An 18,816-nucleotide genomic window follows, 5' to 3' on the forward strand; every position below is an offset into this window, starting at 1 on the left:
TTGGTCAAAGGGCTTAAAAATATTTCATTCCAGACAAACTCCTGAGATACAGACCTTTCAATAAGGAAACTAAAAAGAAGATAATATCCCGGTTTTCCTGGCCAATACTGACAACGCCCAAAGCACTGCTCTCATCCCGCAAGAGCAATGGGGACAGAGGCTTCAAAGTACTGCAGTGGCCCTACTCATAGCAGTGGGGGGTTTTCCATTGGGGGGAAAAAGAAATACATCAGTTCATTCCTAGTGAAATCCTGTTTTGAATCACTTCAATATCCTTTGACTTAAGGAAAAAAAAAAAAAAAAAGTTGGAGAAAGTCCTGAAGTCATGATTATATCACCTTCCAACATGCAATTTATTTTCCTCCCCCAGCTTGGAGTGAATTTGTATCCTCAAGCTTAAGCTAATTGCATTTGTACAACTCCAACCGAAACACAAAACCCCAGGCTCAGCTTCCAAAACCAGCTTGGACCAAATCAAAGGTTTCAGCTGGCACAGCCTGTTCACTTTGTAACTCGCTGGAATTTGGAATTATGATTTACCGTCCACATCCGGGCCAAGAACAGTACTGATACTATTATTATTACTGTATCTAAATCTTGAATGTTTTCCAGGGTGGCAAACGTATCTCCCAGTCAGTTTTACTGCTTAGTTTCTGCATTTTTCAGCTCTGTGATACACGGGGTGACCGAGTCCAGGGCATATATCCAGACTTCTGAAGCTGTCATGTCATCAAAACTCAAGAAACAACTCCATCCTGGGGACAGCATGAAAAAATCGGGCCTCCTCCCAGCTTCCCATTTCTCTGGTCCCAGGTTCTTATTACAGAACTGGGTATTTCATATAAAAGTCCCAGATTCCAGAGTCAGAAAGTTACAGGAGAATCTGAACTTTCATTCCCTAAGAATCAAGTTTCTAACCTTCATGGCTGCAGAGGAATATTTCAAAAGGCAACACTGAAGGCTGCAAATTCGGGGCGGGGGGGGGGGGGATGGGGAGACTTACGATGGTGAAAAAAAATAACCCAATGGGAAACTCCACAAATAAAATGCCAGCAGTTGTTTTGGTCAGCACCATTGAAGGGTTTAGTATGGGTCTTCCTGAGAGATTATGCCAGGACACTTGGGATGAGCACCGGGGTTCGATAACTCTTGGCCACGCAGCGGGAAGGAGCAGCCCGATGCAGGATGGCATCGGACAAGTTGAAAACAGGGCTGTGGAGCAAAGCTGCCCGAGGGCGTCCTTCCGTCTCACACACAGTAGTAGAAACGTATAAACTAAACTCTGACTTGATACTCCTGTGTTTCCATCCCTGTTTTAATCCCATTCAGGTTTCTTAGTCAAGCCAACAGAATAAGGTGTGGAAACTTGCTTTGTCCGGTTGCAAAAACCTAGGTAAGTTTTTCAGGTCCTTTCAGCCTTACAGGTGTGTGCATCTGTCTGCTATATACACCTTCAGCTGCCCAGAAATTGCTGTCCCAACCTAGGCCTTTATTTATTATCTGCTTCAGAAAAGGGAGCCTCTGCTTCCCCCCACCTCTCAGCAGACTCAGAGGTGCCCAAGCACCTCCATGGGCAGATCCATCATGTCTTCTAGGACAAGCCGAGCTTCTGGACGAAGACAACAGGGTAGATTACTGTAAAAACCTATTGAGATGCACGTTGTCTGCAAGACATGGCACAAAGGCCCGATCCTGGGAGATGGTAAGCGACCTCAGCAGCAACTGCGCACAAGCTAAAGCTCAAAGGAGATCCAAGAGCATCGGGCACCTCCAGGTAGCCCCCAGCACCCTCCAGTACCAGGCTTTAATGGTACCCTGTGCCATGCCAAAGCTTTTTCAGAAGCCAATGCTGCTGGAAAACCGCAGACCAAGGCACAGAAAGGGACAGATTGACTCCCGACACACACAAAATATAAAAAAAAAATTTAAAAAAATCAAAGCAAGCGGTTTGCACACAAGCATTGCGTTTGCAATTCTGATTCTCTAATAGGAAATGGCTCCCAACTGGGGGAGGGGTAGACAGGAAATATTACAGCAATGTTATTTTGTTACACTAATTACCAATAATGGTACATACTAGGCTACCAACCACAGTCAATTCATTTTGAAAGCTATATAATAATGTTTAGGATAAGGAATTAATTTTTATAGCCACTGAAGCAGATTTACTTGTACTGTAATGCAGATTTATTACAAATTAAATTTCCTAATTCCAGAGGTTGACTTGGAGAGGCTTAGCAGGACTCAAGGAGAGACACATCCTGTTGCAAGGAGGGAAATTCAGCAGCGTCAAGGCTCACATCTTCAGGTCAAAGAGTGCCCAGACCATTATTAGCCCTTTAGCACGTACACATGTTTGGATATACCCACCTCCATGGGCAAACTCAGCCCCACAGTGTGAACGATAGCAGGACGCAGTAGGTGACTTTCATCGAGTCAACCGATTGTGAAAGGTTAGGTTTTTTGGTTTTGATTGTATGGTTTTAAAAGGTAAAATTTCAGTACTACAGGGGTTTTTTTTTCAGTGTAAAGAAAACTCCATAAAAGATTCATAAAGTGAAAACTTTGAAGAATAGTCAAGATGCACTCATTAATTTACAGAAACATCTCTGGTGTCAATCATCGAATATGAAACGATTCAGATTGTCTTTTCCACTTCCATGCAGGAGCAGTGCTGCCGGGCTGGGACTGACTTATACAGAGCTGAAAGCAGCATTGGGCATGAACAGGAGACCCAAACAGGGAGAGTCCATCCTTCGCAGGACTTCAGACGCAGTCCAGAACAGGGACTGAACCTCATGATTTCTAATTAGGACCAATACTCTAGCTTGAGTCCAACTGAATTGCTGTTTATTAAATGATTGGGTTAATTCCAGTTTCTTCATCCTTTCTTGGTCGTCAGCATCTGTAACTAGAGCCATCACTACCTGGACGGGAAATCTCCAAGACCTTTTCCTGCAGGTGCACAAGCCGGGCTGGGCTTGAAAGTTTCCCCAAAACCTCAGGCCTCAGAGGTCTGGTTGACTGCAGGTCGGTGGATGAGGACAGGAACTGAGGGGACAACCAGGCTGAGCTCAGCCTCCTCCGGAGGGAGGGGACACTTTCTGCCTCCAGGGAAGGAACACCCACCATGTACCCAAGTGCTGGGGGACCCTCAGAGCAAACACAGGGTGGGTACAGCAGATGGTGGGACCAGAGACTTGGCTTTTGGGATCCATCTCTTTTGGCTGCGCAGAGAATTTTTTGGTCTCTCAAGTTTCAGCAGAAGGCTTTGGAGCCAGGGCAGGGAGCCCAGGCTGGGGCGGAGCTAGTATATATATGCAGCCAGATAAGGAGCTACACACATCAATATACACCACACCAAGGGACTTCTGATGGGAACCTGGGATGGGACCTTCATCCCTAATGAAACCCAGTGGGAAACGTTTCTGATACCTAGCCATCCCTGAGAAATATTCAGGCAAATACCCATGGATGAGCACCCACCAGGATGCTTTTTAGGGCGCTGAACAAGGACTAGGCTGTGTGCAACTCCTCCTAATCTGCAGCTTGGAAAAGGGGCCCCATCATGCCAATCCAACGCTTGGCATTGCTACCCCCTTAAAAAACCTGCTTATTCAGCCTAAGTTTTGCAATAGGTTCAGTGACAACTGGCAGTCCAGCACAGCAGCCAAGGCAGGCAGGAGGGGCTTGCAGTGGTTTTTAAACATCGTCGCTGCACCATCTGATCTGTGTAGGCACCAAAAAAACCCTACTCAAATTCCTCAGGAGAAAGAGCAACCGAGCTGGAGTTGCTCCAGCTCCTCTCCTGGCTCAAAGTGCCTCCTAGCGACATCTCCACGGGCCTTGTGTGCAGATACACACACACAACATTGCAAAGAATTTGACTGATACCGTTTTCACATTGTTTTTTAATGACACTTCTAGAGATCCCACCACATTAAGTTTCATCCTGGGGGGGGAGATGCAGAGGGAGGAGAGTCATTAGCTTATCCTTAATGCCTGGCGAGGAGGAGGAGGGGTTTCCTATGCTAATTCTGCACAGGCTGATCTCTCACCAATGCTTTCCTGTGCTCCAGGATAAATGAGACTTTCCTAATTCTTTCCCCACTGCAAATAAACAGACAGGGAGCCTGCACCATGCGGCTTGCACTGCCCTATTCATCACAGCATCCCAACTATAGGTAGCAGTGATTACAGCTAATTATTGGCAATTACCACCACTGAGATGGTAGGTGTGTTTCCCCAATAACTTTCAGCAGCTCCAAAGCTCTTTGAGGGCTTCTCCATGCAGAGAGACTGAAGGGAATCACTCCCTCTCTGCCCAGCAGTCAGATCTTCCTCCCAAAAGCTGTAGCCATCAGGCATCACAGTGCAATCCCTAAAAATAACCAGGAAAAATATCTCCGACCCTGTGAGCTCGTAGCATCAGTGACACGCCAGGTCTGCCCTCTCGGCACAGCTGGTTGATGGGGAACATCTCTGCTTGGAGCGACTCTTCTTTCTCCTTTTTGCTCCTCAAAAAGCTTATGCTGCGATTGAGCCCGCATTCCCCTGCCCGCATTCCCCTGCCCCTCCTCCGAACACATAATTCAATTCATACACACACACACACACCCCCCCCCAATAGAAAAGCGCATGTACAGTCACTGCTTTTCCCACATATAAAGTAACACGGCAGCGGGCTGAGGGATGGACCCTTTGAGAAATTTGTATGCCAGCCTTCCCACTATAGTAATTTCATTCTGTCTTTGTAATTGTCTGATATTACATTGTTCCCTGCCGGAAGATTAATTAGCTAGTCTTACCCTCCAACATACCATCCCTCTGCAACCCTCAAGGAAGCTGGAGCGGTGCCAAGTCGCACGGATTTGCTATTCGGGCTGGCAGCTGCTACTGCCGCTGCAAAAAAGCCTCCTTTTGTCCCTGAACAGCAGTTGCTGTGCCAACTGACCCCCGCATCCCCGGCCCTCCTGAAGCCACCGCCAAGGAGGTGGCCAAGTTTCAATGCCATGGGCTGGACAGGGGGGGAAAGGGGTGGGGAGAGAGAAGACAAATGGAAATAAAAAAAAAATCAAGGGGGGAAAAAACCCCCACACCCAACCCCGACCGCCCCCCACACCCCAACCCTCCGCCTGGCATAATTACTCACGCTCGTTAAGCATGGCTGCATTGTGTATGCGAGTCACGCGGGACAGGCGCGCGTCGGGCTGCCGGAGCGCCGATGCCGCGGTCCCATCTAGCAGTGGGAAGGGCGCGGGCGAAACAGCATCCCTCATCCCAGCCGAGAGCCGCCTTCACGCCCCGACCCGCCGGCAGCCTGCGCTGGGGAGGAGAGGGCAGGGGCGGGAGGGAGCATCGCCAGCCATGTCGGCTGCGGGGGGAACCGCCACCCCAACCGGGGCTGCGTGCTGCAGCCGCTCTTGGCAAGGAGCCCGGCCTGGCGCCGCGGTGGATCTGCTGCTTTTGTTCCCCCTCCATCTTCCCCATCTCCCCTTCCCTCCTCACACACACGCTCTGGGTATCTCCATCTTACCTTAAACACAGTGCCAGGGCAGATGGGATCTGCATGGGCACCAGCACGCGTACCCGCCATCACTACCCCACCGAGAAACGAGCTGTGGGGGCACACGGGGTTTCCTTCTCCTTGAGGTTTTTGTACAGGGGAGAAGAATTCAAAAACGGGGAGATAAAAACCTTAAAAAATAAAGGCACCCATCTAAACTCCAATGCACGCCACAAAACCAATGCTGACAAGCGCATCGGCTTTCTTTCCAGACAGTCCTCAAGAAGTTGTATTCTCCTCCTAAAAGCACCACGGTAGTTAATGTTTGTTGGATTATTTGCTGTTTTGCCCCAGCATCGCCGCATGGCCGCCCTGGCTGGCGCTCCAGCCACGGTCCCCATCAGGGCTGCGGCACAGGGTAGCACAGGGGGTTTCAGCAGAGGGGGCAGCACAAGTGCCAACAGGTTGTGTTTAAGGTTAAAAAAAAAAAAGAAAGAAAAGGAGACCAGGAGTACTGCAACACTGATAGCGACAGCTACGAGCAGAGAGGGGTGTACTGGACCCTTTACAGCCCAACGTGGATTAGCCCCAGTGTCCAGCCTGCCTGTCCCCAGCACTGAGACCCCAGGACAGCCCAAACCCAGCTGCTCTGTCTCTTGTCCCTCACCAAGCTCAAAAACCCACCAATTTGTGATTTTTTTTTTTTTTTTTTTTTTTGAAATTCCAGCGGCTGTTGCAGCAGATCACCTTTCCCCACAAGCAAACACAACCCCACTGTACAGGGACCAGCGGAGGGAAACGGGGCTGCTTTTGCTGGGCACGAGAAACCAGTTTGAAACCACCCGTTACAGGGCTGCAGGAAATGATCCCGTATTGTCATGGGGGCTAATTAAGCTCCTCCACTAAGACGGTGGATCTAGGCTGTCTCAGCACCCGCCTTTGCCATCAGCCCCCCTCCTCGGGTGCTACGGAAACGGGAATGAAGCAGTGATGAATGCAGTATTAATTAATTAAGAGAAGACACACACGAAGGGGGTGGGAGGCAGGGGGTCTTTGCGCTGTGGAGATTACCCGAGGAGGGGTCGCTGTAAATTTGTTTCTTATTGTTTTAGCTCACCAGAGGGCACCGGGAGGGACCTGCGTGCCCAGGCAGTGAGACCAAGCCGCCAGCACCTGGTGCTGGAGCCACCCGTCCTCCATCACTGAGATGCACGGGCAAAAACGGTCTCTCAAAAAAAGGACAAGGGAGCGGAAGAGGCGCCCGTGGCTCCACACCGCCATCTTCTTCCACTGCAGAGGCCAAATACAAAATCAATTTTGCACACTCCGAAATGGCTGTTCAGGAAGGCTTTTTGCTCTGGAGAGGTAATGGGGAAGCTCAAAGCAGATTATGCCGTGGGGATGCTACTTTTCGGTTTGCATATCGAGATTGTTTACACATATGATTAGCTAATATATTAAGCTTCTTAAACAAAAAATGTGGCAAAACATTGTTTAGCCTTGATTTGCATTCCCCACCCAGTCTCCTTCACCATACACCACCCAGAGAAGAGGAAGGACTTAACCATCATTACAGACAGCTGGGTCTTGAAGAAGGGAAACAAATCATTAGAGACCCACAAGTGGCTGTGGTACCCAGTGCTATTTGGCACATCCAGCCTCCCCGTGGGGCTGGCATGTCAGATGAAAGTTACATTCCCCATCATGCAAACCCCTGGGGTAGCTCAGCCTGCTCAGAGATGAATTTTGGGTAGGTACTCAGCAGCCCAGGTTGGCCAGACCCTGACCATAGGACCTCCATGGGAAACCCATTTAGCCAAGCCTGGCTTGGCCAGTGGCAGCAGGGGCACAGGGGGCAGGTGAGCTGTGGGCTGCAGAGCCCATGTGCAATGGGGACTGCTCAGCACTGCAGCTTTTCCTCACTGCATGACTTCCCCCCCTCCTGTGGGCAGGCTCTGATTTCCAGGGTCTGTTTTCTTTCTTGAGGCTGGAGACAGCCACCCCCGAGATAACCACAGCTTTGTTTCACCAACGGCAGGGTCAGAGAAATTCAACTGCAGACCCCATTGGGACTTCCCTGGGCTAACAGGACAGGTAACATTGCTCCCTGCTCCAGAGACGTTCTGGGCATCTCTGGCATACCCTTGCCAGGTATCTCAAATCCAGGAGCTGTTTTCTTCCTCCTCCCATCACACACCTGCACACTCCTGGGACCACAACCCAAAGGCATGGCTATGCTTCAAGCCACTCCATAGATTCATCCCTGGTTTTGGCCCTTGGTCTCCAAGCATCCCTGCCTCCAGGTTATGCCATGCCAGCATTTAACCTAGCCAAACAGGCTTCACTCAGAGCTGCTTCTCCACACAAACCTCCTCCTGAAGGAGGTCAGTGGGGTCATGGGGTGGGAGGTGTTTTACAGGATCCCCTTCAAACAGTAGGCTGCACACTCAGGACCTTGTGCTATTTCGCCAACCCAGAGTCTACACTGCAGACTCGAGTCCTACATCACTGCCTCTTGGACCAGCTTTTTGGGATCCTCCAAAGACACCACTCTCCTGTGCACTTCTAGATACACTGGCAAAGCTCTTCCAACTCACTGTCCTCCTCCTCCTCCGCCATGATTTTAAAACCACACTTCTCCTTTTTCCCTGCTACAGGGATAATTCCTCCATAGCTGGGCATCACAGCAGCTGCTGCACCAGCAGCCTGGCTGTTATTCTTTCCCTCAACTTCCTCTCTAACTCTCACCCAGGGTGTTATTTATATAACATCTTTTAACATTGACTTTTTCAACACACTTTTTTCTTTAATTACTTGCATTTAAAATAAAAATGCCAACCTATGTGAGTGACTGTCCTCATTACAGTTCCAGTCCTCCAACTAATTAATATCTGTTAGCTTTGGCTTATACACCAGGATGCCTAAATCCAAAATACACAAGACTGCCAGGTTACTTGGCAAACAGAAATGCTTGCCTTGAAGAAAGAACCATGTTATCCAACTTGCTTCTATGCAATCTTACCATAACCCTTACTTTCAAGGTCTTAGACTTCAGAGAAGGAAAGCTCATCCAGCTCAAAAGAGATTGCTAAGAAATCAAAGAGGAAACCCAGAGGAAAGCAAAGAGAAAGAAGAGAAATAGATCTCCAAAAGAAAGAGAAACACCATCAAGTGCAAGGCATGCTTTCTACCTGCTTTCTTACACTCAAAGGCCACATGGGAAAGATTGAGCCTGTTTAAGAAAAAAAACCTCCCAGCAGCTCCCAAGCAGGCTCTTCTCCAGCCCAGAGAGAAGGAAAGTGAGCTGACTACAACATATCTCAATCACACCAGTAAACACCTTCCTTTACGGTGTTATGTTACCATAGTGCACATCAGAGAAGCCTGTACAGGAAAAAATAAAGCCAGAAGTCTCAGGAGTGCTTATTTAGCAAGGTGACAAATAAAGGAGACGTACCAAAGTGTACAAAAGAACTGGCAGGGTAGAAAGGTGGGTACGGTACTCCCCTAAGCTCCCCTAATAGCACCCGAGCGTCAGCACATTCAGCACATCTGAAAGCAGCAGGTTTAGAACTGATTAAAAAAGGAAAAGCCTTATGTAAACTTAATGCATAATTAACCTGAGAAACGCACTCGCAGAATACATTATTGAGGTCATGAGAGCATTAGAGCCACAAAAACAACTCCATCAGTATATGAAGGATGAGAACATCCACTGTTAAATTATTTGAATACTCATCTAACACAAGGGATAAAACCTGCTGTATCCTAACCGGGACAAGCCTCCCTTCCAGGCAGATTGTAGGAGGTGTCTTACATCTTCCTCCAAAGCATTTGGTGCCGATGGCCAGAACGGAGAGCCTGGGCTGGACAAGCCCCTCTCTCAGGCTTTCTGTCCAGGTCAGGTCTCTAGCAGATATTATAGGAAGGACTTTCTTGCTCTACTGTGGGCATCTGAGTGGGACACTGAGGTCTGCATGAGTTACCCTCGGCTGTCTTTGTGCTTAGTTGAGAAAAACAGCCCTCACAGGAGTGATTAATCTCACCCCAAGTGCAATCAGGTGAATTGCCCTCATGAGCTGCCAGTCCCAGTGTGATCCAGCACCACGAGTTGCCCCGGGCAGCACATGTGGATGGAAGATGCATCAGGGTACTCCGGCCTAGGGACCACACTGAACTGTGCTTCCAACGCCTCTCCCTGAAACCAGTGGGCTGTAGGGCTTTGGGTATTTTTAAGCCTTTACAAGTCTGGGCAAGGATGTGTAGAAGTCTCCCCCTCTCCTTTTTCACCAACTCTTCCCACGTCCCTCTCAAAACCCTGCAGTTTCCTTTGCCCCTTCCCTGACTTAATGTCGCTGTCAAGGTTTCACAGTGCAGAGGCACCTTTCAGACCCACCCAGCTCTCCTGACTGGTGTTTGGGATTCCACGGTCTCAAAGATCTTCCTGATGCCAATTAAAATAAAAAAAGGAAAGCCTCCCTTTTGCCAAGGTCTGTAAATGAAACACCCGCAGGCCTTGCCCTCCTCTCTTTTCTGGCTTGCTTACAACCATAGCAGCTGTTTCATGTTTCCCACTTTTAAAAACTCATGTTAAATCAAGGTGTCTCTTGCCAAAATCCAGCAAGACACAGACTTCATGAAGTGTTTCAGAGAGACCAAGAGCTGCCTTTTCCCAGGCTGCTCTTCTCTCAGCAGACCATGATTTAAATACTCGAGGCTCCTTTTGGAGAAAGCCAACAGCGGTACTGGCAGCACACGTCCAGCCAGCCAAGCGTGGCTCTGCACGTCCAGTTTTGCTCTCATTGCTCTGCACCCAAATGTCCCACGTGCACAGCACCTGCTTGGCATCACTACAGCACCCCAGAGGGGTTTGCTGCAACAGAATAACCCTGGACGAGCCCCTGTGTCCCTGCCTGCCCTTGGGCAATAGCTTCGATGCTTTCAGCACACACAAACTAGGAGCACTGCCAGCAGCACCAAAGGGTGTCTGTGGGGCAGTGCCGGGCTCTGTCTTCCTCTTCCAAGCAATCCAAAATAATAAAACAGGATTTCCAAATAGTTAATTTTACAGCTGATTTAATGATATTTTGATATAACAAGCTTAGGCTCCTTGTATTTCCAGAAAGCAAGTATTTTAGGGTCCCAGGCTTCACTTGCTGAAGTGCCTCTCTGCCTTTTCAAGGGCTAGAAAGGCTCACTTGGGAAGGAGGGATGCTCTCAGGCCACCATGCTCCAGGAGAAAACACCAGGTGTCACAAGACTCCTGAAAAATACAGCAGCAGCAATGACAACACAGAACATGTTCGGGGCCAGGTGAAATCAAGCCTGATCCAAGCTCAGCTTTATGTTGGGTTCATCCCACGGCACGGCACAGACCTGTCTGCTTCAACAGGACAAGGCAGGTGGACTCCCTTACTTTCCTCGAAGGCCTCAAGGACTGGATTATTCCAGCTATTCAGTGCATTTAAACCCTCAGCTCCGTGAGTAGGGCAGGCGTACAGACGAGGTGCTGGACCTCGGTGTGGGAAGGCAGCAGCCTTGCAGCTGTGGGACCCGGCATGAAGGGGGGGACTTGGGCAGTGAAACCCCAGGGAGCCCCTGGCTCACGGGCCTGCAGTGATTATGGCAGTCGGGGCATATCCTTAAAAGCCTCCAGGAAAGCTGGGTTTCCATCTGTTGCCATTAACGCTTGGAGTCGGTATTTTCACTGCAGGAAATGAAAGCCTGGAGCAACCTAGTCCTTCGAACTGGCAAGTGCGCAGGGTCCTGCAAAAGCAGGGCACTCGTCACACATTTCAGCCTTGTTTCCTTCATCCTCTCTTATGTGGGGCCTCCCGTTACATTTAAAGAGGGTTTGTGGGATAGCTGTCATCCAGACATCCATCGCAAGTACCATGGAAGAGCCCTGACGAGCACATCTGATGTCCCTCCGTTTTACTAAAAGGGAAAACTGGCTGCTGGTGGCAGCCCAGAGCCTCTCTGAGATGCAGTTCCCCCACCTATCAGATAACAAGAAAAAACAAGTCTTCCTCAGCTCACAGAGGTGCTATAACTCATACCTGACATTTGCAACATTCATTGGCAACCTGGTAAAACCATGAGCACTGGAGGGGATGTGAGGCCACACCCTGCCACCTCACTCTGTCCATATGCAGCAAGTTACTGCCACCAGCTCGCTCAACATGCGAGACACGGTTTGAAATGACATCTTACAAGCTTGCTGGACAGGGGAGGCTACACTGTCATCAGGTCACCATGAAGATCTGATTGCCTAGAGGGACATTTCTTGCCTTTTTTAAAAAAAAGTAACATTGCAAAGACACTTGGAGACATTTTTCCTTGTCACATGGAGAAAAACTTGCAATCTCAGGTTTATTGAATGCCACAGAAGTGTCATTCATCTTTAGAACTTGGAAACAAGCAAGGAAAAAGAGAAAAAGTAATATTTCGCATTTCAAGCATGGCTCAAGCTGGCCTCATACAGAAGGACTGATTTCCCAGACCCCAGGACATTCTAGGCATTTCACACCATCTGCCCACAGGTAAACCTGAGCCTTAGTAACTCCCCGTGAGATGGTGCATCACCCAGCCCCTGCCAGGCCCTCACCAGCTTGCTCCAGGATGGTTTCAGCATGTTGAACCCTCGTAGTTGGAAACCTCTTTGGATCTCCAGCCATTTCTCTGGTTTCAGCTCTGCTGGTGTATTCCTTTGGTAGACATCTATACCTTCCTCTCACAGACCTTTTGATCCACCTGCACAACACCCCTGGCTCAACTGCTGATGCCCCTAAGCACCCCGCTGGGAAAAGCCCATCCCTCTGCAAGGCTCCGGTCCTGCAAGCACCCTGGATGTCCAGCTCGTCTCCACAGGGATGTGCAGCTGCCAAAGCAAACTGACATCCCAACTTTGGAGAGCTTCCAGAATCAACTGCTCCTCACTTGAGCTAGCACAAGAAGCACAGAAATCTCACCCAAACAACAAACGCCCATTTTCCTGGCTCAGTGTCAGCACTCCAGGCTGCTCCCCAGGTTTAGACAAGCTCCCTCTAAACATCTCCTCCCTTCTCCCCTCCTTTCTTTTTGAGCACATGGAGCTTGCCCCTCTTCTGCAGATAATTTCCCTTGGACCTGTTGATTCCTCATCCATCAGACTTAAACTTCCCTTATCCAGGTTGCAGCCAAGACCTAGTGCCAGTGACTGTCCATGCTGATGGCAGGTCATTTCTGTTTCAGTAACCCCGTGCTGCCAGCCCTACGCTGAATTTCCTTCCAGTGTCAGTTTAGCACAGAAGAAAGAACTCAATGTCCCACATTCAAAACACGGCTTGCTGGGTGAGGGCTGCACATGAGAAGTCCTGCAGGATGACAGGGAATTGATAGCAGCAGCTGGACTCTGGGCTTGGCGTGGATGGCACTACCCAGGAGACAAAGATTTTTTTGTGTTCACCTGTGCTTAGAGATGGCCATTCTCATTTACATCTCCAAACACAGCACTTATTCTCCTGGGCATCATGTGGCCTTTGCAAATTAAGGGCCAGGTTGTTCCAGCTCGGGGCCATGCTGCTGCTATTCTTCGAGAGGTATTTTACACCCAGAGCTTTGGCAAAACCCACTGCTTGGTGCATCCTCTCTGGACTTGCACCCGTTAACCAGCCACGCGGCAGAGCATCCAACAGGGAACGGGAGGGAGGTCTTGGGCCAGGATCTCTCCTCCACATAAAATAGGAGCACTGCTAAAGCAGGCTCCCATCAAACGAGAACCTGCAAATCCACTGGGTCCTCGTTCTTCCATCAGAGGGTCTTAAACTCACTGAGATCAGGGGCCCTTTCATTGCTCGCTCCTGAAAGCCAGGAAGAAGCTGCAGATATACTATGAGCACTTAGGAGGAAAAACATTACAGCATCTAAAAGCACTTTAGATGATTTAGATACAAACTTGCCTGTAATAAGACATCTATTTTGGTTAATCTCTTAGTTGCAAATCTTGAAACTCTTGAACCTGCCTCAGGCTACTGTCAGCAGCACTTCATTTAACACTGCTTATTGGGAATAACTGCTATTTCCCACTGTAACCTCCAAACCTCTTAAAGTCTTATTGCTTTGCCCAAATATACTTGCCTTGAGGATACAGAAGGTTTTTTCTCACTAAGAACTGTTAAGATGATTTGAACAAGCTGAATCAGAAGAGACCGTTTCCCAAGCGAAGCAGCCAAGGCTCAAAATACCTTCCCTGCGATATTTAGGGAGTGATTCTTTTTTTTTTTTAGCGTTTACCGGGGTTATGAAATCAAACGGCTGCGCTTTGATCACTCCTCATGAGCAAAGGAGTTGAAGGGATGGGTGTGTGTTCATCCTCCCAGAGAGTTGCTTGGGGTCAACCATCCCTGCCTGCACCTGGGGGAAGAGACCACCTCCCCTGCCTGCACCGGGGATGCAGAGACCATCGCTGCTCCACCATGCCCGTCTTCAAAGCTCTCTGCGGAGACTGGTGGGGGGTTTAGCACCACCAATGCAGCACTTGTTTTTTAAGCTCAACCACGTTTTTATTTTAAGGGGCTGTGGAGCCGTGGTGGCTGCTGAGCTGTGCAGTGCCCAGGTGCTGCTCCAGCCCATCAGCCCTAGCACTCACCCACCCCGGCTTGGCTCCGCTTAACAGGCTTAATTTAAACACAACCATTCACACTGCAGGCAGTTGGACCTTAGACATACATAGCAATGACTACATTAACGGGCTGTCACAGCTCCAGCCCCAATAGCTGGTGGGAAATGCAGTAACCCTGAAGCAGGGGTGATGACCACCCTGTCCTGATGACAGAAGGAGCAGCACTAAGCAACCACACATTTCGTTCCCAAGCAGCGACCACATGCGTCCCAGGTAAGCGCACCAGCAGCAGAGCAAACAGAGGTACAAGAGCCTTCCAAGCACATCTTGTAGATATGGTACATTTAACTATAATATGGGATTTCCAGCCCAGACCTGTGTCTGGGGCAACCAGTCATCTCTGCAGATTTGCAGACCCCATCAATAGTGCAACTTCAGTTACCATCTTCTCTCTGCTCAGTGGGAAAAAGTCTGGCCACTAGACAGTTTTGACCCACACGGTGCAGGACACAGAAATATGGGGGACCGTGACCCCAAAGAAAAGGGAACAGGCTCACACCACGCTGGCTCAGAGCATGCACAAACCTGATTTGGGATCAGTTTCTGTTCCCACCAACATGCCTGAGAAATTACTCCAGCATTGAGGGATCACAGCTCACAGGGGCTTAGAGACAAACTCTCCCATCCATCTGCGCCAGGTTTTACACAGAAGTTTTAATGCAAAAAAAAAAAAATTAGTATGAAATACGTATATATAAGGTGTGCTTAAATAAAAATGTGGTTGTGTGGGCTGTGGCTGCTAACAGACCCTGTCTACCATATACATACACCCTGGTTTAGTAGGAATGAAAGCCACCAATTAATCCAGTCTCTGCCAAACTATAACCAGCACAGCAAGAGATGGCATGCTGCCTGCAAAGCTAAATTGGTATCAAACTCAGAGTGCTCGGCTTTGGCACACCATGGTCCCTGGAAAGATGCAGCGGTCTAAACTGTGTCCTTCCAGCCAGTGCTCAAAGCCTCTTTTTCCCCCCGCTGTGTCTCCCTGTTCTCTGCTTCTGCTCTGGAGCTAGCCCTTAGTCTGAGCTTAGGTTGCAGATAAGAAATATTCCACTAGATTTAAAACAAACACCTATTTCCCCTTCCCCCTAAATATCCCACTTTGCAAAATCAAAACCCGCTTCATTCCTACTCAAGGCAAAGCACGTGCAGTGAGGTACCTGCACCGCCCTGGGCTTTTGGAGAAAGCTGGCCCATAGTGCCAAAAGTGACATTTATATTTAAAGCAGAATAAAAACTCACTGAACCTACTCCTTCATGCGCAGCAGCTCCCCACCACAGCTCCAGGTCTCACAGAAGTTGCCAGCAGGACAGAGCCATCTCAGGAGCCCTGGGTCAGACCAGCCCCACACGTCCCGGCTCAGAGCAAAGCTTCCCACCCAACATGCTCTCAGGCCCATCACGTCTGATAGCAAATAGCTGCTGCTTTTAACACCTCCGGAGAGTTTAGGAGTGGAGCACCTGCACCAGCAGCTGATAGCACTTACTGCTCTTCAATTAAGCTAATTTTGCACCAGGAGGGGAGACAACTGTGCAACCGCTCATCAGGCCACCTCCAGTTCCTCAGCCCTTGCACTGTGACAATAAGATGCAGGCAGGCAGGTACCGGCACTTGCTGCAGCACCCAGAGGTGCCTCAGAGCCCAGCCAAGCCTGCCCGTGCCTGCAGCGGGAGCAGGGAAGCGTTGCAGCGGCCCTGCAAGCATAGGAGGCTCATAGAAAGAGTCCCTGGGCACCTTTACCATAGCACAACTCTTATTTTTGTGCTCTGTCTCTCCAGCAAGCCTTGCGCAGCCCAGCGTGCTTTAGCAGTGCAGCAGCACTCACTTTGGTGTCCTACAAAAGCCCACGTTGCACATACTCCAAAGCTGACATTTATGATCTAGCACACTGGCCTGGCTGACAATAGCAAAAAAAACCTGTTTAAATCAGCTTTCTCCTGTAGCAAGAAGCACGAAGAGTGTGGTGTGCTCTGCTAAAAATAACAAAAATGCCAGACTGGGGTAGGGTTAGGTGGCAAGACAAGAGCCTCCAAACCAGTGGGAAGTGTCCCAGCTACAGCTGCCAGCATGACCTCAAATCTGCCCGCTCCTCCTCCACACCAGACTGCAGAAGTGCTCCAAAAAGGAAACATCGAGCATCTGCCCTGTGTCTTTTCCTCCACGGGGCTGAAAACGGGCCTGGTGCCTCTGTCTACATGTGCTGGTGGAGACAAGCCATTGCAGCCAGCCCTGGGGGAAGGAGAACTGCGGGACATGGCGGGTGCCAGCGGGAGAGGGGTTTCTGTTTGGGTGCAGAAGGCACTTCCAAGGTGCCACCCCTGGTCTTACCCTCACCCATGGACGGGTCCCTCGGAGGCAGATATGCTCAACATCCGTAAATCTTTATAGCGGGATGGACGGTCATCGTTCAGCCTCTTTCCAAATGCTTTGTATCTTCATCCATCAGTTGGCTTTCTCCTCCGCTAGATAAGCTCCCTTCCATTTCGGAGAGTTTCAGAAGTCATTTGCAGACATCTCAGCTTGCTCAATAATTTTGTTCCTTATTAAATATTGCTAATGATAGGCTTTTAGAGACTCAGCCATACATCCACTTTCTGTTCTAGTATAAATTTTAATCTATCTTCCCTCTTCCTTCTATTCAGGTCTTTAAAAGAAATTACTGGAATAAAAAGGAAAGCACCAAATAATTGAAAGGAGCTAAAAACAGAAGGGAAGAAAAGCTGAAAAAAGTTACGATGATTGAAAAGTTCAATAAAACTGGAGGAAAGAAGGAAAAACTCAAATTTTTAACGAAATAGATGATGAAAAAGGCCTTTATCAGCTAAGTATTTTTAGTATGAAAAATGTCAACAGGCTGTAATTATGATACAGGCCTATTGCACTATCCTGCGCTGTTTCTCATTTGTGCAGATAAATTGGGCCCGCAGTTCTGCCTAGCTCAGTACTTTGCAAGAAAATCCCATTCAAAATTCCCTCAGCGCGCCGGGGCTGTACTACCACACCACGCTGAACGTCTGCATGAGTTTTCACTGGTACATGGCAGCAGATCCCTTTGACGAGAGCTGTTTTCCCACCCCAGATCAGGCTCCCACCTCCACGGGCTGTCCCAGAAACATCACCCTGCTCCGCTTTCCTTGGTTTTATTGGCTGGAGGCGCATTTTCTCCTGTCTCTTTATCCTTATGCTAAACCTTTTCAGCTGATGTTTTCGAAGCCTAACATTTCAATAAGACATTGAAACCAATAAAATTACTTGTGGGAAAAAGTTTTCTAAATAAGAGAAAGCATGAAAGATGATCGTTTACAGACAGCTACGAGCAGAAAATGGGAGGTTAGCGTTGAAGTGCTCATGCAGACGAAGCTCTAACAGTCTATTCTCACCGTAATAATGAGCACACACATGATTAATGAAAATATTTGTGCTCGCACCCACTGCAGCAAATTAATATTTAATCCAAAGTCTACGTGTAAGCCCAGCCTCTCCCGGTTCCTCACCTACCTCCTGAACTCTGCAAACTGACCCGAGATTTGGCTCTTTGGGGCTGATCTAAGAACCACGCTGGCTTTTTCTGGCTTTCTGCATAAGTACCACACCTTTTGATCCCGTAACCGCTGTCACTTGGGACCTACAAGGTTTCTTAGGTAATCCCGGAGAGTCGGTGCTTTGTAACTCGTCTCACTTTGATATTCAAGGCAAAGCTGGACAGCCCACACATGAAAAGACAGCCTTCCCTTTCTTCCCAGGCTTAATTTCATCTGCAGATTAAACATATCGAGACAGATATTTATAGAGGAATGCCCTGATCCTCCCAGGAGGGCTGTGGAGTCTCCAATGTGTAATTTTGCTTTAGGAATATGATTTTAATCTCGACTTTCTTCTGAGGCTGGTGGCGGAAGAGGAGAAGGGCAGGGAAGGGGGACCGCTGGCGGCAGCGCTCACCGAGCGCTCCTCTGCTCCCCCAGCAATTTAAGCCTAGGGCTAGTGTGGTATAATATGGTGTGGATGTACACAAAGGGACTAAGGTTTTTTCCTGCTTCCCTGTCATTGTCCTCTGCAAAGCTATTTCAGGACACGGTTCTTAAAAGACTACAATTTTTACTTAAAAAAAACCCCAACCCAAAACGGGGTCTGTAAACTTTGCCAGCAAGAGCTTTCAGCTGTGACATACCACCGCCCCCCGCCCGCCCCCCCCCCCCCCCCCCGCCAAGCCACCTTTTAAAATGGTGTACAGATTAAAATAACTGCTAAGCCCCGGGTCTGGATGATTCTTTGTGACAAGGAGCTCACACACAGTCATCCCTCTCCCTGTATCCCAGCCCCTCCATCCCACACTGTCACTGCGGGTGGTCTCCAGCACCAAAAACCAACAAAAAAGAAACGTTTTGGCTTATGTGATTTTCAGAGAAGCCCCAGAGGGGAGGATAAAGGACAAAAGGTATCAGTCTTCCTATGGCCTGACTCCTTCTCCTGAAATCAGGTCTTACTGTTTATTGCTCAGAGCTATGGTGGAGCAGTGATTCCTGCCTGCCGTCGACGCTGTGAAAGCCCCCCAAAAGGTTGGTCCACCATCCCGCAGCCCGGCTGAGCCCGAGGGATCCCAGTGGCGAAGGACCTGCAGGAGCGAGGAGGTTTTTGCAGGGCAGCCTG

The sequence above is a fragment of the Aptenodytes patagonicus genome, chromosome 16 (genome assembly GCF_965638725.1).
Source record: "Aptenodytes patagonicus chromosome 16, bAptPat1.pri.cur, whole genome shotgun sequence".
In the NCBI taxonomy this organism is placed as follows: Eukaryota; Metazoa; Chordata; class Aves; order Sphenisciformes; family Spheniscidae; genus Aptenodytes; species Aptenodytes patagonicus.